The following is a 24,501-nucleotide window of genomic DNA, read 5'->3' on the forward strand; positions in this document are numbered from 1 at the left end:
AAAAATAAAGTAAAAACAGATAGACAAGATGAATCACTTGGATCCGACTCGCCTTTAATGTATCCTTTGATGATTTCCGCACTTTTGCACTTTTGAAGAGATTATCTTAGTTATAGTAGTAGGCCCCTCTTTCGAAGGTGACGTTACCCTCAATCCAGTGGTTTGAGTCAGCAAGGATACAATCCCAAAGGGTCGGAATATTGAAAGATAATTAATTAAGTTATTAATGCGAAAAGTGGCAGGCCTCTCTTTTGAAGGTGACATTACCCTCGGCTAACTGGTTTGAGTCAGCAGGGATACAATCCCAAGTAGCCGGTTTAATGTATTAATAGTAGTTTACATATGAGGGGATCAAGCCATTCGCACCCCCACCATCCAATACCAGTGGGTATTGAAGGAGATCCTAGTAAGCTTGACCCAGGTCTTTGCAGAATCTATACACTGAACAAGGCAAGAACCTTACTAAACCATTCCCTTAACCCCCGACCAGGTAGCCAACATATCTCTATATAGACCGTACAGATATGAATGGTGTAAATCTTTTACTTTATATAGACAGTAAAGTAATGCCAAGACACCACGGAAAAATGATAAAGAAGTTTCACCTTCAACATAAGAAACTAGTTATTAAAGTCATTAATACAAAACCAAATAAAAAGTGCGAAAAGATTAAAAATCAAAAGTAATACATTAAAGATTTTTCTTCACAAAGTGATGTAAGAGACTTAGCCAAACATTTCCTTTGATTGACAAGAACTCTTACTATCAATCTTGGATCCCGAGACTACTGCACACTCTAAAGGTGGATGATGGATGATGGTGGTGGGTGTTGGTGGTGTAGTGGTGGTGGAGTGGTGGCAAAGTAGGAGAGTAGTGGTTTGCCAAGGGATACCTTTGAAGTGAACCAAACACCTCTATTTATAGCTTGAACAGAAGCCCGGACACGGCCCCGTGTCCAGCGAACACGCCCCTGTGGCCATCCTTTTCTCTTCCTTCATTAATTGCTTTTGTCAGCATTGGGCTCCACACGGCCCGTGTTCGTTGGGCACGGCCCCGTGGGCAGAAGCGTATCTGTACTACCAAGATTTTGCAAGATTCTGCGAATCTTAGCGTTGACCACGCCCCGTGCTGAGCTGGGCACGCCCCCGTGGTGGGCGTAGAAGCTTCCACAGCTTTGTCTTTTCTGCAGACACCTGACCACGCCCCCATGTCCAGTGGACACGGGCCGTGGTCAGCCTCCTGTTTCTTGTTTTTGCTCTTGGGGATGCTGCCGAGGGGTTGGGCATGTCACGTTTATTCCTTTTCTTTGTATTTATGTTGGTTTTTGCTGTATATTTGTTCCTTTTGCTCGTTTAAGCTCATTTGGTCCTGTAAATTCAAAAGGAAGACAAAAGCACGTTTTTTCCAACATTAGTACTAAAAAGGGGTTAGTTTTATGCCTCATTTGATGTAATTTATATGTTGCATTTTGCACACATCATCCTGTTGCGGCTGTCAGTCAGTCCGTCTGCGAGCTTTTCATGCATGTGGGCTGGGCAGCTGACCGCTGTCAGTGCCCGAACAAACCACTTGCTGGCTTTGTCACTGAATTCAAAGTGGTAGTGCCACTTGTGGGACAACAGGATGCGGTTTTGTGCCGCATTGCTATGTGCGGTAACCGCAGTGGTTAGCGCATCCATTGTGATAACGAAAACCCATTTTCATACACAAGGTCAGTCTTCTCTTTCTCTGATTGGGAAAGCCAACCGGGTTCGCGCACATCCGCATGACCGCAGGCGAATCCTTGTCAGTAGGGGTAACGAACCAGGTTATGGTCACTCGTGCCCAAGCATGGTGCGAGATTTGGGACCATACCCCTTCAATGGTTATTATTGATGATTAGACGATGATATGATGCATGATAGATGAATTAAATCAGGTTGCATGCAAGTTAATATGATGATATACGATGTGTTTCAATAATATAAAGAAGTGTCATAAGTTTCATGGTTTTGCATGTTATACATGAGGCTTGAAAAGTGATAAAGTGGATGAAAATTGTATGATTTATGTGGTCAGCATCATTTTATATAGTAAATAACACGGGTTGTGTTAAAATGTGAAGTTTTGATGATTTGGGATGATTATGGTAAAGTTCGGTATAAGATTATGCGTTAAAGACGTTAAAAATTGGTTTTTAAAGTGACTTTTGTGAAATTGATTTAGATCGGGTTATCAAATGATATTTTTATAAAAAGTATAAGTATTTAAACTTTTATTATGTATCAATGGTATTTGGTTAGTCATACGTGACTCTAGACGCCTAAAAACGTTAAAGAAACGTTAAAAATACCATATTTTGATATACACGAAAATAGATTGTTTAAGTGTGATCTTGCTTGATGAGATGTGTTATATGGATATTGGTATGTGATGTGTGGAATGATAAGTGTTACCATAATACTAGGATATAAGACTATGCATGTGTAATTTTTTAGGCACACATACTCAAATGAGACAACTATTTTGCACACATACTCAAATGAGACAACTATTTTAATTCGGCACAAGTTAGTTCTGCTAGACATAAATGTAGCACATCACCTTTGGCAAAAGTGAGACAACTATTTTAATTAGGCACAAGTTAGTTCTACTAGACATAAATGTAGCACATCACATTTTTCACACATACTCAAATGATTTCACTTCTGCTCAAAGGTAATGTGTATTTTGTTTTAATAGAATTTTGTTAGCTTAGTCTATTAGTTTTAATGTTAATAACAGACATTATCACATCTTCACTAATAATGATCCTCATATTAATGATCCTTCATTAATCTAATGATCATACTTTAGTCCGCCTTATAGATTCAGCTTTACTTAGACTAATCTCTATTTTCTATGGAAGAATTAAAAGGAACTCCTAATAAATAAATGCATTCAATGTAGATTCTAACCATAAGGTTAAATGGCATATGTGAGTATATCATAATGTACAATACCATGAACCATAAACTAAGGGCTTACACATGGAAATCGATACACTTTTCATGTGCGTTACATAATAACCTTTCCACTAATACGATAAGTTATCTTAAGAATCAACTATAACACTCAAAAGTAACAAAGGAAAACGAGTGTGTTGATCAACAACATACGCACAGTAAATGGAATGCCTAAAACTGGAAGTTTACTCTAAGATATTATTAACCTCACGACCACTAAACGTAAAGATAGGATAGTTCTAAGGTCCATAGACAAGTACTACTTCCATCTTTAAGTTATCCAAGGGAAAGTCTCACTGCAAAATTATGCCATTAGATTAGGCATAAGCAACGAGACTATCCATAATTCAAAGAAACAGCTAGCTAAGATAATTAATCACATATTTAATGATATTTAAGTATGTTAACGATGATATTCCAATTAATACTAGATAGGTTGAGTCTAGTTCTATGCGTTTTCTTAGGGTGAGAGGGGCACTCCTCTCTTAGGGGAGTGACCTCTCTTACTCACGGCCAATCAGCACGCGCCATGTCAACTCCCCTCTTAACTCCCCTCACACCCTCAATTTGATGGCGGCACTCCTCTCTTGGGGGACTTGTTTTTTTATTTTTTTAATTAAGAAAATATTTTTATAAAAAGTAAAACATAATTTCATAAAATAAAAAAACTACATTTCATAATAAAATAAAAATTACATCGCAGTACTACATAAAAATTTTAGAAATTTCACGGCCACCCGTACTTGTTAGCGATCTCACGCTTTCGGGGGAAGATGAACGACAACATTTCCAGCGGAGCATCATCGTGCGGCTTGAGGAATGTTTTCATATCTCGATCCTGCGCGTAGTTTCTCATCGTCTCGCGTTGTTCCGTTATGAGATCGTGAGCCTCCGACTCTCTTTTCTTCCTCAATTCAATCGCCTCCAATTCAATCACGTGCTTCGCTTCTTTCATGGCGGTGTACTCTTTGAATTGTGCCACCAACTCGGTCGAGCCCTCGGACGTTGACGCTTGTCTCGTCGTTGTGTTCTTTGTGGCGAGGGGTCTTCGTTCATATCGGGTATGGATGGGTCCACATCAACGGGCTTTCTTTTTTGTGCCGAACCTTCCCCTTCCTCACCCAACAATGGGACTTGGGCCCATTTGTCGTGTTTTCGAACGACCACCCATGCCTCGACATGTTGAAAACCGCTCGGATATCTATCTTGAAAATCCTTTAAAGCGATTTTCATCACGTTGAGATCGCTACACCCGCTTTCTCTTGTGCGATCCTACATATTATAAAATAACAAGTGTTAAAAAATATACAACGTTAAAAAATATAATTTAAAAAAAATATACAACGTTAAAAAATATAATTTTTACCGCTTGTTGGTATAGGCCGTTCAAAAAGTTTATTTTCGTCATCATCGGGTTCCATTTAGACCGTACTTGATGCACGGTCCGGTTACTTCCGCCAACGGTGGCGTTATAATGATTTAAAATCCTACGCCAAAAACCATCGCGGGTTTGTTGATTGCCCTTCTTTTTGTTGGTAGAGCAATGTACCCACGCCTTCGCCAACGCCTCTTCTTGGTATTTTGTCCAAGATTGGCGCTCCATTTTTGCCTTTTTACCCCGAGCGTCATCTACTTCGTTGTCGGCGTCTTCATTCACATTGTATTCATCGTCGCCGATGTCATTGTTGGTGCATATTCTGTGACAACAGCTTAGATTTGGTCTTTGGATATCTTGTAATTAGTTAAACGATAAACAGTTAGCAGGTTTAGCTTTGTATTAGTGAGATTATAGAGTTTGGGCTAAACAAAACCCAGTTTGGGTCTAGGGGGACGAAATGGGCTTATCCATGTAGGAAACCCTAGTCCAACTTGTAAACCTTGTGTTATATAAACAAGGTTAGGCATTAGGGTTTAGGTTAATCAGCCTAAAAACAGAGTGTGTGTGAGAATTTCTGAGAGTCTCTAGGCTTGGACGAATTTAGTAGTTGTTAGGGTTTTGATTGATTGTAATACTTTGGTTTGATAATCAATAGAAAACCCGGTTTGAAAGTGATTTGCTGTTCCTACACGTTTTCTGCTTATTCTGGTCAAGAGGATTCCGCACTCTTGATTGGATTGACAATTCTGTGAAGATCCATACGACTCAAGGGGACCTACAATTGGTATCAGAGCATTAGGCTCTTGAAGGCTCGGTTCAGAATTGTGCTTGGCAGATTTGGGTGAAAAATTTCGAAATTGTGAAACCTGAAATTAGGGTTTCGAAATTTTTGATTTTTGATAATTTTCAGCGAATTTGTTTGTGTTTGATCTGTTTGTTTGTTTGTTTGTTTTTGCTGATTTGTAGGTTTTCAAGACTGTATTTGGTTGCTTCTAAAGAGTATTTGGCTGGAATTCGAAGACTGTTCTTCGTGTTCATCATATTGTTTTCGAAAATTTACTGATATTTTGCCTTGTGATTTTGCAGGAAAGTGTTAGTGGAATCTTGAAAAATCTAGAAAATCATCAAAATATTCGAGAAGATTGAATTTCCAAATATACAGACCAGCGAAATTAATACACTGATCTGAACCTGCGAAATTAAATTGACCAGCATAATTGTCGGCGAAATTAAATCCAAAGGCGACTTTGGTAACCCTATAATTTTCCACAGCGAAATTATTACGGTTTTCGGCGAAATTACTGGTCGTCGTAATAGCGAAAAAGACCAGCGAATTTGCAGCGAACTTGACAACGAAATTGACCATTCAGCGAAATAAACTAGCATAATTAACAACCAGACCAACAAAATTAACTGATTCACCAACGAAATTACCAGCAAATTTAAAACCAGCAAATTTAAAAAGGTGGAATTTCAGTTGGCAAGCGTCGATAAAATTTCAGTGTTTTGCAAATGGAAAGTGAACCGTAACTCATTTGAAGAAACCGTCTGCACCGTTGAATTCGTGGGATTTTTAGGACAAAAAGACTATGGAAAATCCCGAATTTGGTTTTTGACATTATATATCATTGGATTCGTCTTTTCGAGACGATTCTAACGGTGTAATTTGGTAACCACTGTTTCCGGAAATATTTTGTACGGTTTTACCAGTCTGTTGCGTTTAAAATGTCAAACATGACCAATTTGAATGCACCTAAGATGATGAAGGTGGAGAATTATCCTACATGGAAGGACAACTTCAAATCCTTCATTGAATCTCAGGATGCACGCATGTGGATCTCTATTGTGGATGGGTACACAAACCCGACACACGATTTTGAGGGCAGACCACGTAGAAGAGATTATGTGAACATGCAAGAGGATGATAAAAAGATGTATGAGGCTGAAAAGAGAGCCTTGGCTGCAATAAAGATGTCGTTACCTGATAGCATCAAGCATACCTTCAAAAAGTACACAAATTCAAAGGATATGTGGGATGCATTACAAAGGCGATATCAGGGAAATGAGAGTGTTGCTCAGGCATTCATGGCAGAGATAGTGCCAGTTGATGAGGCTGAAACTACTGTGAGTGATGCTGAATCTGAAGTGAAAAATGCTGAAGCAAAAGTGGATGCTGAAGTAGAGAAAGAAAGTAGAACTGAACAGGTTATTGCTGATCAAACTACAGAAGTTCATGAGGAAGAGGTACAATCTAATTCTGTGTGTTTGAATGTCGTGAACTACAGTGTGAGGTTGACATGTTGTCAACACAAAACCAAAGTCTGGTGAGCGAGATGTCTAGCATAAAAGAGTCAAACTTTTTTGCTAAAAGAAATGAATCTCTATACTTGAAGAAGATAAAAGGTTATGAAAGTGAAATCGAAGCTTTAACATGCAAATTAAACGAAAAACTTCAAGTAATAGACTTAGCTCACGAAATGATGGCTGAGAAAACAAAAGAGATTTCTGAAAAATCCAAAGAGTTGTCAGATGCACAACTCAAAATTGTTGAACTTGAAAAGAAATTAGGTCAATTCAGGGACTCTACTTTTGTTATGAAACACATGATGGGTGGGTTAAAGAAGAGTAATGACAAGACTAGTTTGGGCTTCCAGGGCTTTAATGAAGTCCCACCTCCTCTTAGTCATGACTATTCTTTCCTGCCAGATGAAGATGAGCTAGCAGACTTTATGGCAACTGCACCAAGTAGTTTCGCATCCACATCAAGTCAAAGTGAGAGGTCTGAGAGTGATGATGCTAAGAAGAACAATAACAGGGAACCTTTGAACAAGAAAAATTCACCTCCTAAGAGTAAAAATCAAATCTTTGTTAAAAAGATTAATTTTATTCAAGGTAGTGATATGAAAAACGAAACAACTGTTATTGAAAATGAATCAAATGCCGAGTTTGCTAAAAATAAAAACAAAGAAATATCTGAATGCAAGCAAGCTGAACCAAATTCTTCCAAGGCATCATCATCATCTGATAAGGGATCTACCTCAGAGACTCCAGCTAAGAAGTCTTTGAAAAGGAGATCGTGCTTCAGGTGTCACATCAAAGGACATGTAGCTAGCTGTTGTCCTAACAAAAAGAGTGAAGCACAAATTAGTGAAAAACAGAGAGGGAAATCACCAGAGAAGAAAGGTGATAGTAAGGAGAAAGGCTCAAATTCTATAAAGAAATCTGCTCCCAAGCAACCAGAGAATGTTGCTGTTGGTGTAGATAAGGCTGAAAAGGGAACTCCACAAGTTCCTCGTTTTCAAAGAAATCAACCAAGATTTCAGCCTAGATCTCCACCAGGCAGAAATGAGAGACCTAGAAGCAGTTCACCAAGAATGAACAATTATAATTCAAATAATTTCAGGAGTCAATGTCAATATCAAAATCGATACCAAAATTATGGTGGTCGAACTTTTTATAACAATGGATTTAGAATTACAACAATAATGCTTCTTGGAATCAAAATTCAAGGTTTCAAAATCAAAATTTCCAAAGGTCAAATAGTCCAAATGTATATAGGAACCCTCAGGACCAGAGACCTTATGGAAATCAAAATCAAATTCCATCAACAGGTCTAAGATCCAAGACTCCAGTTAGGAGTAATGGATATTGGATGGATGTTCCAATAGTTGGTGAATTTGGACGACCCAAGACCATTAAGGCTTGGGTCCCCCAATCTAACTAATTTCTTAGTTAGTGTGTGCAGGAGCTGCTAAGGAGGATTATCAACTTATGTTGATAGTGGCTGCTCTAGGCACATGACGGGGGATGTGAGATTGTTGATATATATATTAAATGATTTAATTGAAGTTCAAAGTGCTGAGTTGACACAGAAGATAACCTGGCAGATCTTTATACTAAAGCATTTGACAGGGCTTGCTTTGAACATTTAGTCAAACTCAACGGGATGAGGAATCCTGAATAACTGGTTTTTCATAAGAATTTTGTAAATAGTTTACTGTTTTTCTTAAAATCAAAAATACAAATAAAAATTGAAAAATCAAAAACATAAAAAAAATAGAAAATCAAAAATGAGTTATCACTGTGTGAAAAAGAAGAAATGATAGTACATCAGCAAGTTAGACTGTCACACTGAAATTGAACCTAAATTGCTTAAGTGTGATAGCAGCTTCATCATTCGATGTACCAGTAGGCAAAAGCATGAAATAATCAACTTACCAATGTGATATAAACTTAAATGAACTGAATATGAGTGGGGAACACATCAGTGGTGTATGGTTTTAATGACCTTAATTCTTGCGTTGATAGATTGCCAAAATATGAAGTTTTGGGTCTTTATACTATTATTTCATCCGGGGATATCAGGGGTGTCCTTCTGCTGCATCCAGATACATGCTGACCTAGACACACCCAGGATATCTTAAAAGAGCTAAAAATGCCAAAACCTTGAAAATGAAGAAGCTCTCATAGAGAGTCATTCAAAAAATGCAAAATGCATAATTCGTACCAAAAATGGTATCTGTCTTAGCCCTCGATAAGATATTTTGGTCTCTCTGCTGTACGGAAGTACTGACCTGTTCACCAATTATCTATCATTGAAAAATAAAACGGATGAATTCAGTATACTCACCTACTACGATGAATCTTTGTGCATACCTTGATCGCGGGGGTATATCCTGAAGTGGGACACACTAGTATATCAGTATTAAAATTACCTTAACGTATCATGCGGTAATGGTACTTGAAATGTTCATGCATTTTGTTTAAGTGGACAAACATACTGGTAATTGTCTTGAACTGCTTTTCACTAAAACATTAAATAAAGAACTATCTAATTGTGTGAAACAGTTTGATTGTGCTGACATGATCTTCTTACCAGTGATTCTCGCAAAAATAGAGTGTTTAATTGCTTTTGTTATTTACTTGCTTTCAGAAAATATAAAAATCCAAAAATAGTGTCTTTTTCTGTTAAAAATTCTTAACGTACGGAAAACTGTTATTCGTGGAGGAATTGTTACTGATAGGGGGAGACGGTGTTAGAAAGTGAGTTCAAAATCTTAAATCATGCAGGTTCTTGTGTGTTGAACAAAAATTTTTGCGTGTTGGTGATAAATTGGAAAATGCTTAATCTGTGATACAGTTTAACTATCTCTTGAAAAATAATAATTTATCTAACTTTGTTGAAAACTTCTTATGGTTTCTCGAGATGTTTGTTTTATAGTATACAGATTGAAGCAGTTTGTTGCTGAGAAGTTGCTGAGAAGATGAGAGTTTGATTGGATGCATGGTAGAACCTCCTTTCTACATTGCAGACAAAGATTGAAGAGTTTGAAGATTGTTGTGCAAATGCTAAACTGGAGTTTACTCAAGTGCTAACGTGTTGAAGATTTGGTGATTGGATGCATCAGCTTAGGGGGAGTCTGTTGCTTACAGAAGCTATTGAAGCTGAAGCTATCCAAAGACCAAAGACAGTGCAAGACTACATGAAGATTGCAAGAAGACTGAAGACAAAGTTTTTATGAAGCTATTGTCAAGGGGGAGTTTGTTGGTGCATATTCTGTGACAACAGCTTAGATTTGGTCTTTAGATATCTTGTAATTAGTTAAACGATAAACAGTTAGCGGGTGTCACACCCCTATTTCCACGTGTCTCACCGGTGGGCCCGGTGGGGGATTACCGTGACGATGTTGGCAACAATATAGTCAAACCACACAATTATATAATGCACAGCGGAAGCACAAGATAAATATATATTTCAACCTCTGGGGATAATATCAATGTATTACAGAAGTTGAATATCCACAGTGGATCGTAAATACAGATAAAGTATTGTTCCATCAGATACTGCAATCAAGCTTGCGAGACTTATCACGACGCTAGGGAGCTAATACCAGCCAATTTACGTTTAGGTACCTGCACTTAATCTTTTGGGGAAAATACGTCAGTTTACACTGGTAAATACATTCAACTGACACATTTAAAAATGTTTATTAAAATTGATTTGAATGCACAAAGCACAAATTCTTTTATAACTTGGGAAAATTATAATAAAATCTTGTGAACGTTTTACATGTTCTTTTATGCGTTCAGTAGCCCGGGTCGTGCCGGGTTAAAGATTTATAGACACACCACGTTTGCGTAAAACCGTAGTATAAAAACCAACGGCTACGTCTTTTAATTTTAATGTCGACACTTTATACCGGGTGTACGCCTACACCGGGATGTCGATGGTCGTGGCCATTTCGTAAAATGATGCCAAGGATATCCGGGACAACGGTCATTAAACCCCCCAAAGGCTTATAAGCAACAAAACTGTTTAAATGAGCCGATCATATTTAATCAATTAACCACCTAAGCGATGGAATTATATAATGCTCAATCAAGCGGTATTAATATACCGTAACCCAAGCCCATATAGGGGAAATAAGTTAAAGTATTTACCTTTGCAAGTATATTTCCTTAATTTAGATCAAGTCACCAATAGCTTTTACTGGGGCTCCTAATCTGGAACGAAGGTTTTAATTAACCTCTTAGAATCCTAACGGTCCTTATATTAGCCGTAGCTTAAACCGGTTGATTCCGATTCATAGATATGGTTAATTCGCATGAAAAGGCGAAAACCGAGAATGGAGTATGATTTGGACCCAACAAGTTCAGTGACTTGTTTTATATGGGTTTATAGTTCATACTCTGGATTTTGGGGTTCAAATAATATAATTTGACCCATATCGGCTATTGCACGAAAACTAGTTCCATGAGCCGTACCGTGTGCGCAAATAGGCGAAACGGTTAACCATAAGTGTCCTACGCTTATTTCCTAAGTCAATATGCCTTAAAAGTATTTTGGTATCAGTAGGATACCTTCCGTAATGCCCGTAACGAGTTTAAGTTTATATTATGCCCCGTAGGGGCTTTTCGGTCATTTTAAAGACTTTAAAAGGGCTTTTCGAGTTCTACAGGAAATCTGAGTTTCCCGAACAGCTTATAAAGCTTAAAATACTTTATTTATTATTTAAAACCAGTGGCAACTGGAATCGGGTCAAAAGACCTTGTAGAACTCCCGTTTTGGCCAAAAAGGGCGTATTCGGTATTTACCGAACCATAGCCATAACCGCAGGTTATGAGCAAGGTAAAAATTATTAAAAATCTTTAAAATTCCCAAAATATTATTTTACCACAGTGGGTAAAAGTTTTGGTGACGAAAATTTGGGTTAGATGGGCGTTATGCTAATCGCGCCGTTAATTACAAAACTTTCTTAAAAGTGCGCTTTTTAGCATAACTCTCATTCTAGACCTCGGATTGACGTGAAACTTTAAGGACATGCTTATAATTTAATAAGCAAGGTTTTGGTCCGTTCACGTGTCCGAAATACTCGTTTTAATTTTAAAAGGCCGTTACGGTCAACTTTTAGGCGAATGACGGAATTGCGCAAAAGACTCGGATAACTCATGAACCGACCACAGAGGTTTATACCAACATGTGACCTGGTCCTAAGAGAGTCCTAAGGTATATTTATACCTCACTAAAACGGGTCAGAACTGAAGTCAAAGCAAAAGTCAAACTTTTGCGACATTCGGCTCCGAACCGGTTCAATATAGTAAATGATCGATTCAAACGAGCGCAAACAGGTTTATATACTTATTATCATGTTTTATGATTGTCAAAACAGGTTCCATGACATATACATTACAGATTATGCATAAATCGCTAAAATAGCTTTCTGTTGACTTTTTAACCGCACGTTTGACTCGACATTTGACATAGTTAAAGTGGTGATCAGAGGGAATCCTTTTAGAGGTTTATTACCCACATAAATACCAACTTATAACTACTTTTGATTCGTCATGAGACTGAACCATCACTGAGTTATTTTAATGTCAAACCGTATTTACGACGGTTTGGTTCTTAGCCATTTACTAAGGAAATGTGGAACCACAAGGGTTAGATCACTTACAGAGGTTGTGTTCTTGCTTATGGAGCAGAGATGAGGACTTGAGAGCACTTAGGATGATCAAAGATGTGAGTTTGAGTTGTGTGAATTGTTATGAGCTTAAGGCATGCTATTTATAGCCAATGCCAAGTAAACATGATCATTACAACACTTACAATCAGACCAGAGGTGATGGTAGGTGTCCCCTAAGTGTTATGGGTCAAGTGTAGGGTGCCCATGCCCCATTTGTTGGTTATTGATCGTTCAAGCTTCCAAAAGTCAAGAAAACATCAACATTCTGCATCTGGGCACTTTACGCGGCCCGCATGGGAGTTCCCATGCACTATAACGCGGGTCGCCTGAGTTTAATAAATCAGATGCGTAATTGAGGTGGCTCGCGGCCCGCCTCAACTTAAACATAACCTTCACGCGGGTCGCGAGAGGTTAAGATTTCAGAATTTTTTTTTAAATCTTTTGTTATGATTACAGAATCTGGCCATTAATAACGAAATCTTTCGTAATGATTTACCTGACCTTTCGGGTTTGAAGGGGTAACTTTGCGGTTTGGCCCTCGGTTATTTACCGATAGGGGTCTCGTGTTATTTACCCGCATTATTAAGTCCCCGGTTAGTTTATTAATTATTCAGAAAGCCTTAACTTTCATTATTGACGCTTTTAACCCTTCTCATACGAATTTGAGTATAACTCTTTCGTTTTAAAACGGAACTTCGCGGAAGTTATACAGTATATTCTAGTGAGCGTATAATACTGTTACGAAGTCTTGGGAACGTTAAAGGGTCACTCAGAAGTAATATTAAACATGTTGACACAGTTAACCCCTGTAGTTCGTAATCTCTCACTTTCTTCCGCGTTTCGCTTCCGTACGTTTTATGATTTATTCGTTTGAAGGTACAAGCATTTATTTAGGGTTACTATACAGTATATTACCCTTGTTGACATTTATAACCCTCGAATATATATATTTTCAAGGTTTGTCAAAATTTGTCCTTTATTTATTATAGATGCCACGTGTAAACAAATGACACGTGTTAACACATTATTGGACACAAAATTTCGAGGTGTTACATCCTCACCCCCTTAAAATAAATCTCGACCCGAGATTTACTCAAATAAATAGGGGTATTTTTCTTTCATTGTAGCTTCGACTTCCCACGTATATTCAGGACCTCTACGAGCATCCCATTTGACTTTTACAATCGGTACGTGCTTTCTGCGAAGCTTCTTCATCTGTCGATCTTCAATCGACAAAGGTTTTTCTATGAACTTTAAGCTCTCATCTATATGCACATCTGTGTGTGGAATCACCAACGATTCGTCGGCGAAACACTTTTTGAGATTGCAGATGTGGAACACATTGTGAATTCCATTGAGCTCTTCAGGCAAGTTCAACTTATAGGCAACTGATCCGACCCGTTCAATGACCTCAAATGGTCCTATGTATCTCGGACTCAGTTTGCCTTTCTTGCCGAAACGCATCACCCCCTTCCAGGGTGACACCTTAAGTAATACCTTTTCACCCACTTCGAAGTGAAAATCCTTACGCTTTGCATCAGCGTAGCTCTTCTGCCTATCGCGGGCAGCCTTGAGACGTTCCCGGATCTGGACAATCTTGTCCGTTGTCTGGAAAACAATCTCTGGTCCTGACAGTTGGACCTCTCCTACTTCCGCCCAACAAACAGGCGATCTGCATTTCCTACCGTATAATGCCTCAAAAGGCGCAGCCTTTATGCTGGTGTGGTAGCTATTATTGTAGGAGAATTCGATCAGGGGTAGGTTTTTATCCCAGTTACCGCCTAAATCGATTGCACATGCACGAAGCATGTCTTCTAGCGTTTGGATAGTACGCTCACTTTGACCGTCCGTCTGTGGATGGTAAGCCGTACTAAAGTTTAAACGCGTGCCCAAAGATTGCTGGAAACTTTTCCAGAAGTGAGATGTGTATCTAGTATCCCTGTCAGAGATGATAGACACAGGTATGCCGTGCAAGGCTACAATCTTATCAACATAAAGTTGGGCTAACATATCGGAGCTATACGTCTCCTTGATGGGTAGAAAATGAGCTGATTTAGTCAGCCTATCGACTATGACCCATATCGTATCGTTTCCTTTCCTGGTTTTGGGTAACTTGGTTATGAAGTCCATAGTTACACATTCCCACTTCCACTCGGGAAGTTCAGGCTGTTGTAGCAAGCCAGACGGCTTTTGGTGCTCGGCCTTGACCTGAGCACAAGTCAAGCACTTTGCTACATGGGTGGCTACAGACTTTTTCAAGCCTATCCACCAATAATTTGCCTTTAAGTCTTGGTACATTTTGTCTGCACCCGGATGGACTGAGTATTTGGAACTATGGGCTTCCTGGAGAACAACATCTCGTAGTCCTCCATAAATCGGAACCCATATACGTCCGTTCAGCCTAAGAATTCCATCCTTGCTAAGAGTCAACTGCTCCTCAGTTACTCCCAGCTTTTCATTAGGGTAATTAGCTTCCAACACAGCCTCACGCTGCGCAGCTAATATCCTTTCCATCAAATTATTCTTAACCTCAATGCTCTTGGCATTGATTCGAATGGGTTTTACCCTTTCCTTCCTGCTCAAGGCATCGGCGACTACATTCGCCTTGCCGGGATGGTACCTGATTTCACAGTCATAATCATTCAGGGTTTCCATCCAACGGCGCTGTCTCATGTTCAACTCCTTCTGGTTGAACAAGTGCTGAAGGCTTTTGTGATCTGAATAAATCACAAATTTAATACCATAAAGGTAGTGCCTCCATAACTTAAGTGCAAATACAACGGCACCCAACTCCAAATCATGGGTGGTGTAATTCTTTTCATGCACTTTTAATTGCCTTGAAGCATAGGCAATCACCTTGCCCTTCTGCATAAGAACACACCCCATGCCTGTGTGTGATGCATCGCAGTAAACTACGAATTCATCTGTACCCTCCGGTAGTGTCAACACAGGTGCGTTGCTTAGCTTTTGCTTCAGTATTTCGAAGGACTCTTGCTGCTTTGGGCCCCAAATGTACTTTTCTTTCTTCTTGGTCAAAGAAGTCAAGGGCGCAGCAATCCTCGAAAAATTTTCAATAAATCTCCGGTAGTATCCTGCTAACCCCAGGAAGCTACGGATTTCGGTAGGCGTCTTTGGCTCTTGCCAGTTCATGACTGCCTCTACCTTAGCGGGATCCACTTGGATACCACGCTCACTCACAACGTGTCCTAAAAATTGAACCTCTCGTAGCCAGAATTCACATTTCGAGAATTTGGCGTAGAGTTTCTCACGTTGTAGTAATTCGAGAATGCAACGAAGGTGCTTCTCGTGGTCATCTTGGCTTTTAGAATAGATCAGGATATCGTCTATGAAGACTATGACGAATTTATCTAAATACGGCTTGCACACGCGATTCATGAGGTCCATGAACGCAGCCGGTGCATTTGTGAGCCCAAAAGGCATCACTAGGAACTCGTAATGACCATAGCGAGTCCTAAATGCAGTCTTGTGTACATCTTCATCTCTGACCCTTAGTTGATGATAACCCGACCTCAAGTCGATCTTTGAGAAGTAGCTTGCTCCTTGCAGCTGATCGAATAGATCGTCGATCCTTGGTAAAGGATATCTATTCTTTATGGTAACTTTATTCAGTTCTCTATAGTCGATGCACAACCGCATCGATCCGTCCTTCTTCTTTACAAATAGGACAGGAGCTCCCCAGGGAGATGAACTAGGTCTGATAAAACCTTTCGCCAGCAGTTCATCCAACTGGGTCCTCAGTTCTTTCATTTCCGTCGGGGCTAATCTGTAAGGTGCTCTTGCTATCGGAGCTGCTCCAGGTATGATGTCTATTCTGAACTCCACTTGTCTATCTGGTGGCAAACCAGGTAGTTCTTCAGGAAAAACCTCGGGGTATTCAGAAATGACAGGAAGATCCTCGATCTTCGGCTTTGGTTCTTCAATTATCACCTGAGCCATGTAAATTACACAGCCTCTGTTCAAACACCTTGAAGCTTTCAGCATAGATACGTCTTCGGGCAATCCGTAATGCGTATCACCTCGAATGGTAAGAGATTCACCACTCGGAGTTTTTAAAACTATTTGTCTTTTGCCGCAAATGATTTGGGCCTGATTACGGGATAACCAGTCCATGCCTAGCACGATGTCAAAACCCGCCAGTTTGAAAGGAAGTAGAGATAAAGGAAAAGAATGGTTCCTAATGGACATTTCACATCCTTCTAGAACAGTAGAGACGGTTTCTATCGTGCCGTCTGCTAACTCTACTTCGTATTTCACGTCGAGGGTTTTGATAGGCATATTTAGTATTTGGCAAAATTTCTGGTCCACAAAGGACTTATCAGCGCCAGAATCGAATAGTACTCTTGCAAATATATTACTTACGAGAAAAGTACCTGTAAGCACATTGTCGTCCTTAACCGCTTCCTTTGCATCCAAGCGGAAAACTCTCGCATTTGATTTCTTAGTCTCCTCCGCCTTCTTGGCATACTTCGGGCAATTACTCTTTATATGCCCCTTTTCATTACAATTATAGCAGGTTGCATCCTTTATCTTTTTGCACTCCACGGTCTTATGATCCTTGGACTTGCATAGCCCACAGGATGGAGTCTTTTGTTGCGACTGTGAACCAGACGCAAACCTACACTTCCCGGAGTGAGGTTTCTTGCAGACCTTGCAGTGAGGTCTTCCATCAGCTTGCCCCTCCTTCTTTGCCTCCGACCCTCTCTTGCCCTCACCGTTTCCACGGTGCTTTTTCCCAGACTTTCGTGAGGTATCATCCTCACGTTTCCGCTTTTCAGCCTCCTTGCTCCTTTGTGCCCTCAGACGGACAGCATCAAGTGTAAGAGACAAGGAGAGGTCAGTAACTGACCTGAAGGTCGTCGGCCTAGAGGCCTTCACACTGGCCTTGATCGCCGGCTCTAAGCCCCCAATGAAACGGGCAATCCTTCTAGGTTCTGGTGTCACAAGATATGGCACCAGACGTGACATAGTGTTAAAACTTGTCAGATATGCTTGACAATCCAGGTTTGTCATCACTAGTGAGACAAAATCCGCCTCAATCTTCTCAACCTCGTGCTGAGGGCAGTAGTTTTCTTTTATGAGGGCAATAAACTCCCCCCATGACATTTTGTATAAGGCAGACTTACCTGAAGCCTGCACCAGAGCTCTCCACCACGCCAGGGCCTCGCCCTTGAATGACTGGGACACAAACTTAACCACGTCCCTCTCAGCGCACCCGCTAATGTCCACAATCGTGTCCATCTCGTCTAGCCAGGTGATACAGTCAACCGCACCTTTTTCCCCTGTAAATTCACGGGCTTACATGATACAAAGTATTTGTAGGTGCAACCCTTAGCACTGGACGCATCAGTATATTCTCTATCGCGATGAACGCTGTGCTCAGTAGACGAATGTTTGTCGTCATCTTTCTTGGGTTCAGAGGGTGGTTTGGAGTGTGTCTTTGGTTTAGAGGGTGGTTTTGACACAGTTCTGCCTTGAGACTCAGTATGTTGACGATCAATAGCTGCCTGAACAGCATTGTCAATCAGAGCCTTCAGTTGTGCGCCTGTCAAATGCACTGACGCATTGTCATAGTCATCTTCATTCGTGTGGCTGTTCTCTCCATTGGGATCCGCCATTGTAACTTGAATCTGTTACAGAAGATAACAAAATTTTTTTTAGGCGATTATTATATAATTGTCTTTTATGACAATTTGTCAACCATGGTACAGAGACCATATTTGGTTAACTTTTTATTTCATTATATATTAGGATTTGAATATATCCTATTTCAGCTATATAAATAGTATTGGCGGCATAAAGCCTAATCATAATGATGTTTTATAATATTAGCCGAGATTCCAGAGAATCAAAGGCATAGAGGTTTGAACCGTAGTTCTCTTGCCTCTTTCTGACAAAGAGTCATAGGCTACCACTGCCTTTTGTCTTTATAAGACAATTATTATAGCCCATAGGCACTACACCTCTAATGGATGTTTTAATATGGTTGGCCCGTAGGCACTACATCTCAAATGGATGTTTTTTAATAAGGTTGGCCCGTAGGCACTACATCACTAATGGATGTTTTTAATATGGTTGGCCCGTAGGCACTACATCACTAATGGATGTTTTTATAATACTGGCCCGTAGGCACTACATCACTAATGGATGTTTTAATATGTTGGCCCGTAGGCAATGCATCACTAATGGATGTCTTTATAATACTGGCCCGTAGGCACTACATCACTAACGGATGTTTTAATAATACTGGCCCGTAGGCACTGCATCACTAATGGATGTCTTTATAATACTGATCACCTTCATTGGTGATTTAACCCATGATTTATAAATCATTTAGTTGGGTTTTGAAATCCTTTAAAGGATTATTGTATAAGAATGACGTGCGTGATTTTAACGAATCATATCTGCCATGATTGTTAACATGCGTACAGAGGTTAACAGGGAATTAGAATCTTTTCAATTAGGTCATACCATCTTGACCGGATCTAAAAGACACCAAGCTAGGTTTCACCTTTTAAGATTCTTTATTTAGGCAGATCAATATAAAAGGAATGGTTTTGATTTATTTTATACATATTAAAAGAAAACTCATAACATACATTCCAAAATCTCAAATACAATTACATATTGCCCTAAACGGGTCTTTCAAATAGTACATACCTCCATAGAGGTTTTAAAATAAGTGACAAGTCCACGCAGGGACTAATACAAGGTGGGTGTCCATGCAAGGACTAAAAATAAGTCCACGTAGGGACTGAAATACGATAAGTTGTCCACACAGGGACTTATTTTAAAGTAGAAATTACAGTAGTACAGCTATTAAGGGCTAATGGTCACGTTTCTTCTTTTTGCCCTTTAGTAGGTTCGCCAAGCCTTTGAGAAATCCTCGGTGGCTTTTCTTTTCTTCCTCGAACTCTCTCTCCACACGATCTAGTCGATGGAGTATTTCTTCCTGTTCAGGAGGAGAGAAACGTGGTTGTGGCGCTTGATGTGGAACTGGAGGTCTGGGAGGTATTGGATACCCATGAGCTGAGTAGTCCGGTGGTCCCATGTTTCCATGTGCTCCATCAGGGTAGCGCGCATTATATCTTGCCGACATCACATATGGGTCGCGCTCATAGCCGTAGTTGTATTGTGCTTGTGACGGTTCGAACGGGTTGTAAGCCGTCGGACCTGTATAAGCAGGTATGGGTTGGTCATACCCAAATGGTGGCGAATTTCGTGCAGCTGGTGCGGAGTTCGCCTCCTGTATAGGACTTGAAGGTCCTTCTTCTTGTAGTGGCGGATAGTGGCTACTACTAGAATGTCGAGGAGTGCTGAAGTGGATACCCCCTCCTCCTCGTGTAGACATACGAGCATTTGTCCTCCTACGCCTCGGCGGATCAGGTATTACTGGTTGTGCCGGTGGCGGAGGTGGTGGCGTAACTGCCTCAAGCGTGAATCCTCAGAGGGATCCTGTGGATGTCTCGGTTGTTGAGATGTCTGTCGAGATGGCGTGTAGTACCATTCATATCGGTCAAACATCGCTTGGAAACTGTCAGGTCCTTAATAGGGCGTTCCATGGAAGGATGACCCATCAGAAACTTCTATCGGATGCGTGGGCGTACCACGAGCTGGTTCAGTTGGATCCTCATCCTCCTCCATGGGATCTTCCGAAAAGTGGTCTTGTGGCCCTAGTGGAACAAAACCTGAAGGTTCCTGTATGTAGTCAGCCGGATTAAACTGACCTATGTAGTATGGAGTAGGGTCGTCATAATTCCGGTACGAAACCGAACGTTGTAGAGGTATGAAGGAAGGTTGTGGGTTGTTGGGATTATTCTCTGAGTCTGGCCCAAAGGAGTGTCGGTAGGATGGCGTCGAGCTGTGCGAAGTGGAATGCCTCGCGGGTTCGTAAAGATCTCTTCGTCGTTGTGGCTCTTCGCTCCTTGTCATCGAATGATGTCTTGTACCAGATGGTCCAGCTTCGCTATCGTGGTGTGTCACGATTTCTCCTCGGCCTCTTCTTCCCCTTCCTCTTCCTCGGAATATAACAGGTGGCATTTTCCTGCTCCAAAACTTATTAAAAATCAAATCGAAAATAAAGACAAAAAGGAGTAATAATCCGAATTTGTCCTAAGTTCTTGTCTAGACTCAAGTATGTGCAATTGTGTCATTGAGATTAAACACAATAGGATAGTGTTTAATTCACTCAACGTTGGCTCTGATACCAACCTGTCACACCCCTATTTCCACGTGTCTCACCGGTGGGCCCGGTGGGGGATTACCGTGACGATGTTGGCAACAATATAGTCAAACCACACAATTATATAATGCACAGCGGAAGCACAAGATAAATATATATTTCAACCTCTGGGGATAATATCAATGTATTACAGAAGTTGAATATCCACAGTGGATCGTAAATACAGATAAAGTATTGTTCCATCAGATACTGCAATCAAGCTTGCGAGACTTATCACGACGCTAGGGAGCTAATACCAGCCAATTTACGTTTAGGTACCTGCACTTAATCTTTTGGGGAAAATACGTCAGTTTACACTGGTAAATACATTCAACTGACACATTTAAAAATGTTTATTAAAATTGATTTGAATGCACAAAGCACAAATTCTTTTATAACTTGGGAAAATTATAATAAAATCTTGTGAACGTTTTACATGTTCTTTTATGCGTTCAGTAGCCCGGGTCGTGCCGGGTTAAAGATTTATAGACACACCACGTTTGCGTAAAACCGTAGTATAAAAACCAACGGCTACGTCTTTTAATTTTAATGTCGACACTTTATACCGGGTGTACGCCTACACCGGGATGTCGATGGTCGTGGCCATTTCGTAAAATGATGCCAAGGATATCCGGGACAACGGTCATTAAACCCCCCAAAGGCTTATAAGCAACAAAACTGTTTAAATGAGCCGATCATATTTAATCAATTAACCACCTAAGCGATGGAATTATATAATGCTCAATCAAGCGGTATTAATATACCGTAACCCAAGCCCATATAGGGGAAATAAGTTAAAGTATTTACCTTTGCAAGTATATTTCCTTAATTTAGATCAAGTCACCGATAGCTTTTACTGGGGCTCCTAATCTGGAACGAAGGTTTTAATTAACCTCTTAGAATCCTAACGGTCCTTATATTAGCCGTAGCTTAAACCGGTTGATTCCGATTCATAGATATGGTTAATTCGCATGAAAAGGCGAAAACCAAGAATGGAGTATGATTTGGACCCAACAAGTTCAGTGACTTGTTTTATATGGGTTTATAGTTCATACTCTGGATTTTGGGGTTCAAATAATATAATTTGACCCATATCGGCTATTGCACGAAAACTAGTTCCATGAGCCGTACCGTGTGCGCAAATAGGCGAAACGGTTAACCATAAGTGTCCTACGCTTATTTCCTAAGTCAATATGCCTTAAAAGTATTTTGGTATCAGTAGGATACCTTCCGTAATGCCCGTAACGAGTTTAAGTTTATATTATGCCCCGTAGGGGCTTTTCGGTCATTTTAAAGACTTTAAAAGGGCTTTTCGAGTTCTACAGGAAATCTGAGTTTCCCGAACAGCTTATAAAGCTTAAAATACTTTATTTATTATTTAAAACCAGTGGCAACTGGAATCGGGTCAAAAGACCTTGTAGAACTCCCGTTTTGGCCAAAAAGGGCGTATTCGGTATTTACCGAACCATAGCCATAACCGCAGGTTATGAGCAAGGTAAAAATTATTAAAAATCTTTAAAATTCCCAAAATATTATTTTACCACAGTGGGTAAAAGTTTTGGTGACGAAAATTTGGGTTAGATGGGCGTTATGCTAATCGCGCCGTTAATTACAAAACTTTCTTAAAAGTGCGCTTTTTAGCATAACTCTCATTCTAGACCTCGGATTGACGTGAAACTTTAAGGACATGCTTATAATTTAATAAGCAAGGTTTTGGTCCGTTCACGTGTCCGAAATACTCGTTTTAATTTTAAAAGGCCGTTACGGTCAACTTTTAGGCGAATGACGGAATTGCGCAAAAGACTCGGATAACTCATGAACCGACCACAGAGGTTTATACCAACATGTGACCTGGTCCTAAGAGAGTCCTAAGGTATATTTATACCTCACTAAAACGGGTCAGAACTGAAGTCAAAGCAAAAGTCAAACTTTTGCGACATTCGGCTCCGAACCGGTTCAATATAGTAAATGATCGATTCAAACGAGCGCAAACAGGTTTATATACTTATTATCATGTTTTATGATTGTCAAAACAGGTTCCATGACATATACATTACAGATTATGCATAAATCGCTAAAATAGCTTTCTGTTGACTTTTTAACCGCACGTTTGACTCGACATTTGACATAGTTAAAGTGGTGATCAGAGGGAATCCTTTTAGAGGTTTATTACCCACATAAATACCAACTTATAACTACTTTTGATTCGTCATGAGACTGAACCATCACTGAGTTATTTTAATGTCAAACCGTATTTACGACGGTTTGGTTCTTAGCCATTTACTAAGGAAATGTGGAACCACAAGGGTTAGATCACTTACAGAGGTTGTGTTCTTGCTTATGGAGCAGAGATGAGGACTTGAGAGCACTTAGGATGATCAAAGATGTGAGTTTGAGTTGTGTGAATTGTTATGAGCTTAAGGCATGCTATTTATAGCCAATGCCAAGTAAACATGATCATTACAACACTTACAATCAGACCAGAGGTGATGGTAGGTGTCCCCTAAGTGTTATGGGTCAAGTGTAGGGTGCCCATGCCCCATTTGTTGGTTATTGATCGTTCAAGCTTCCAAAAGTCAAGAAAACATCAACATTCTGCATCTGGGCACTTTACGCGGCCCGCATGGGAGTTCCCATGCACTATAACGCGGGTCGCCTGAGTTTAATAAATCAGATGCGTAATTGAGGTGGCTCGCGGCCCGCCTCAACTTAAACATAACCTTCACGCGGGTCGCGAGAGGTTAAGATTTCAGAATTTTTTTTAAATCTTTTGTTATGATTACAGAATCTGGCCATTAATAACGAAATCTTTCGTAATGATTTACCTGACCTTTCGGGTTTGAAGGGGTAACTTTGCGGTTTGGCCCTCGGTTATTTACCGATAGGGGTCTCGTGTTATTTACCCGCATTATTAAGTCCCCGGTTAGTTTATTAATTATTCAGAAAGCCTTAACTTTCATTATTGACGCTTTTAACCCTTCTCATACGAATTTGAGTATAACTCTTTCGTTTTAAAACGGAACTTCGCGGAAGTTATACAGTATATTCTAGTGAGCGTATAATACTGTTACGAAGTCTTGGGAACGTTAAAGGGTCACTCAGAAGTAATATTAAACATGTTGACACAGTTAACCCCTGTAGTTCGTAATCTCTCACTTTCTTCCGCGTTTCGCTTCCGTACGTTTTATGATTTATTCGTTTGAAGGTACAAGCATTTATTTAGGGTTACTATACAGTATATTACCCTTGTTGACATTTATAACCCTCGAATATATATATTTTCAAGGTTTGTCAAAATTTGTCCTTTATTTATTATAGATGCCACGTGTAAACAAATGACACGTGTTAACACATTATTGGACACAAAATTTCGAGGTGTTACAGCGGGTTTAGCTTTGTATTAGTGAGATTATAGAGTTTGGGCTAAACAAAACCCAGTTTGGGTCTAGGGGGACGAAATGGACTTGTTCATGTAGGAAACCCTAGTCCAACTTGTAAACCTTGTGTTATATAAACAAGGTTAGGCATTAGGGTTTAGGTTAATCAGCCTAAAACAGAGTGTGCGTGAGAATTTCGTGAGAGTCTCTAGGCTTGGACGAATTTAGTAGTTGTTAGGGTTTTGATTTTTTAATACTTTGTTTTGATAATCAATAGAAAACCCGGTTTGAAAGTGATTTGCTGTTCCTACACGTTTTCTGCTTATTCTGATCAAGAGGATTCCGCACTCTTGATTGGATTGACAATTCTGTGAAGATCCATACGACTCAAGGGGACCTACAGTCATCTTCATAGTCGCCCAAATTTTGAGTTTTGGGCACTACTTCGTCGTCCTCGTCGTCGTCCTTGTTAATAGGTAGAGGACGTTCAACATTTTCTCGTGGAGATGGAACTTGTGGGGAACGAAAACCATACGGGTCGAAGGCGGGGGATTGAGGA

This window comes from Helianthus annuus, chromosome 10, assembly GCF_002127325.2.
Source record: "Helianthus annuus cultivar XRQ/B chromosome 10, HanXRQr2.0-SUNRISE, whole genome shotgun sequence".
Taxonomy (NCBI): Eukaryota; Viridiplantae; Streptophyta; class Magnoliopsida; order Asterales; family Asteraceae; genus Helianthus; species Helianthus annuus.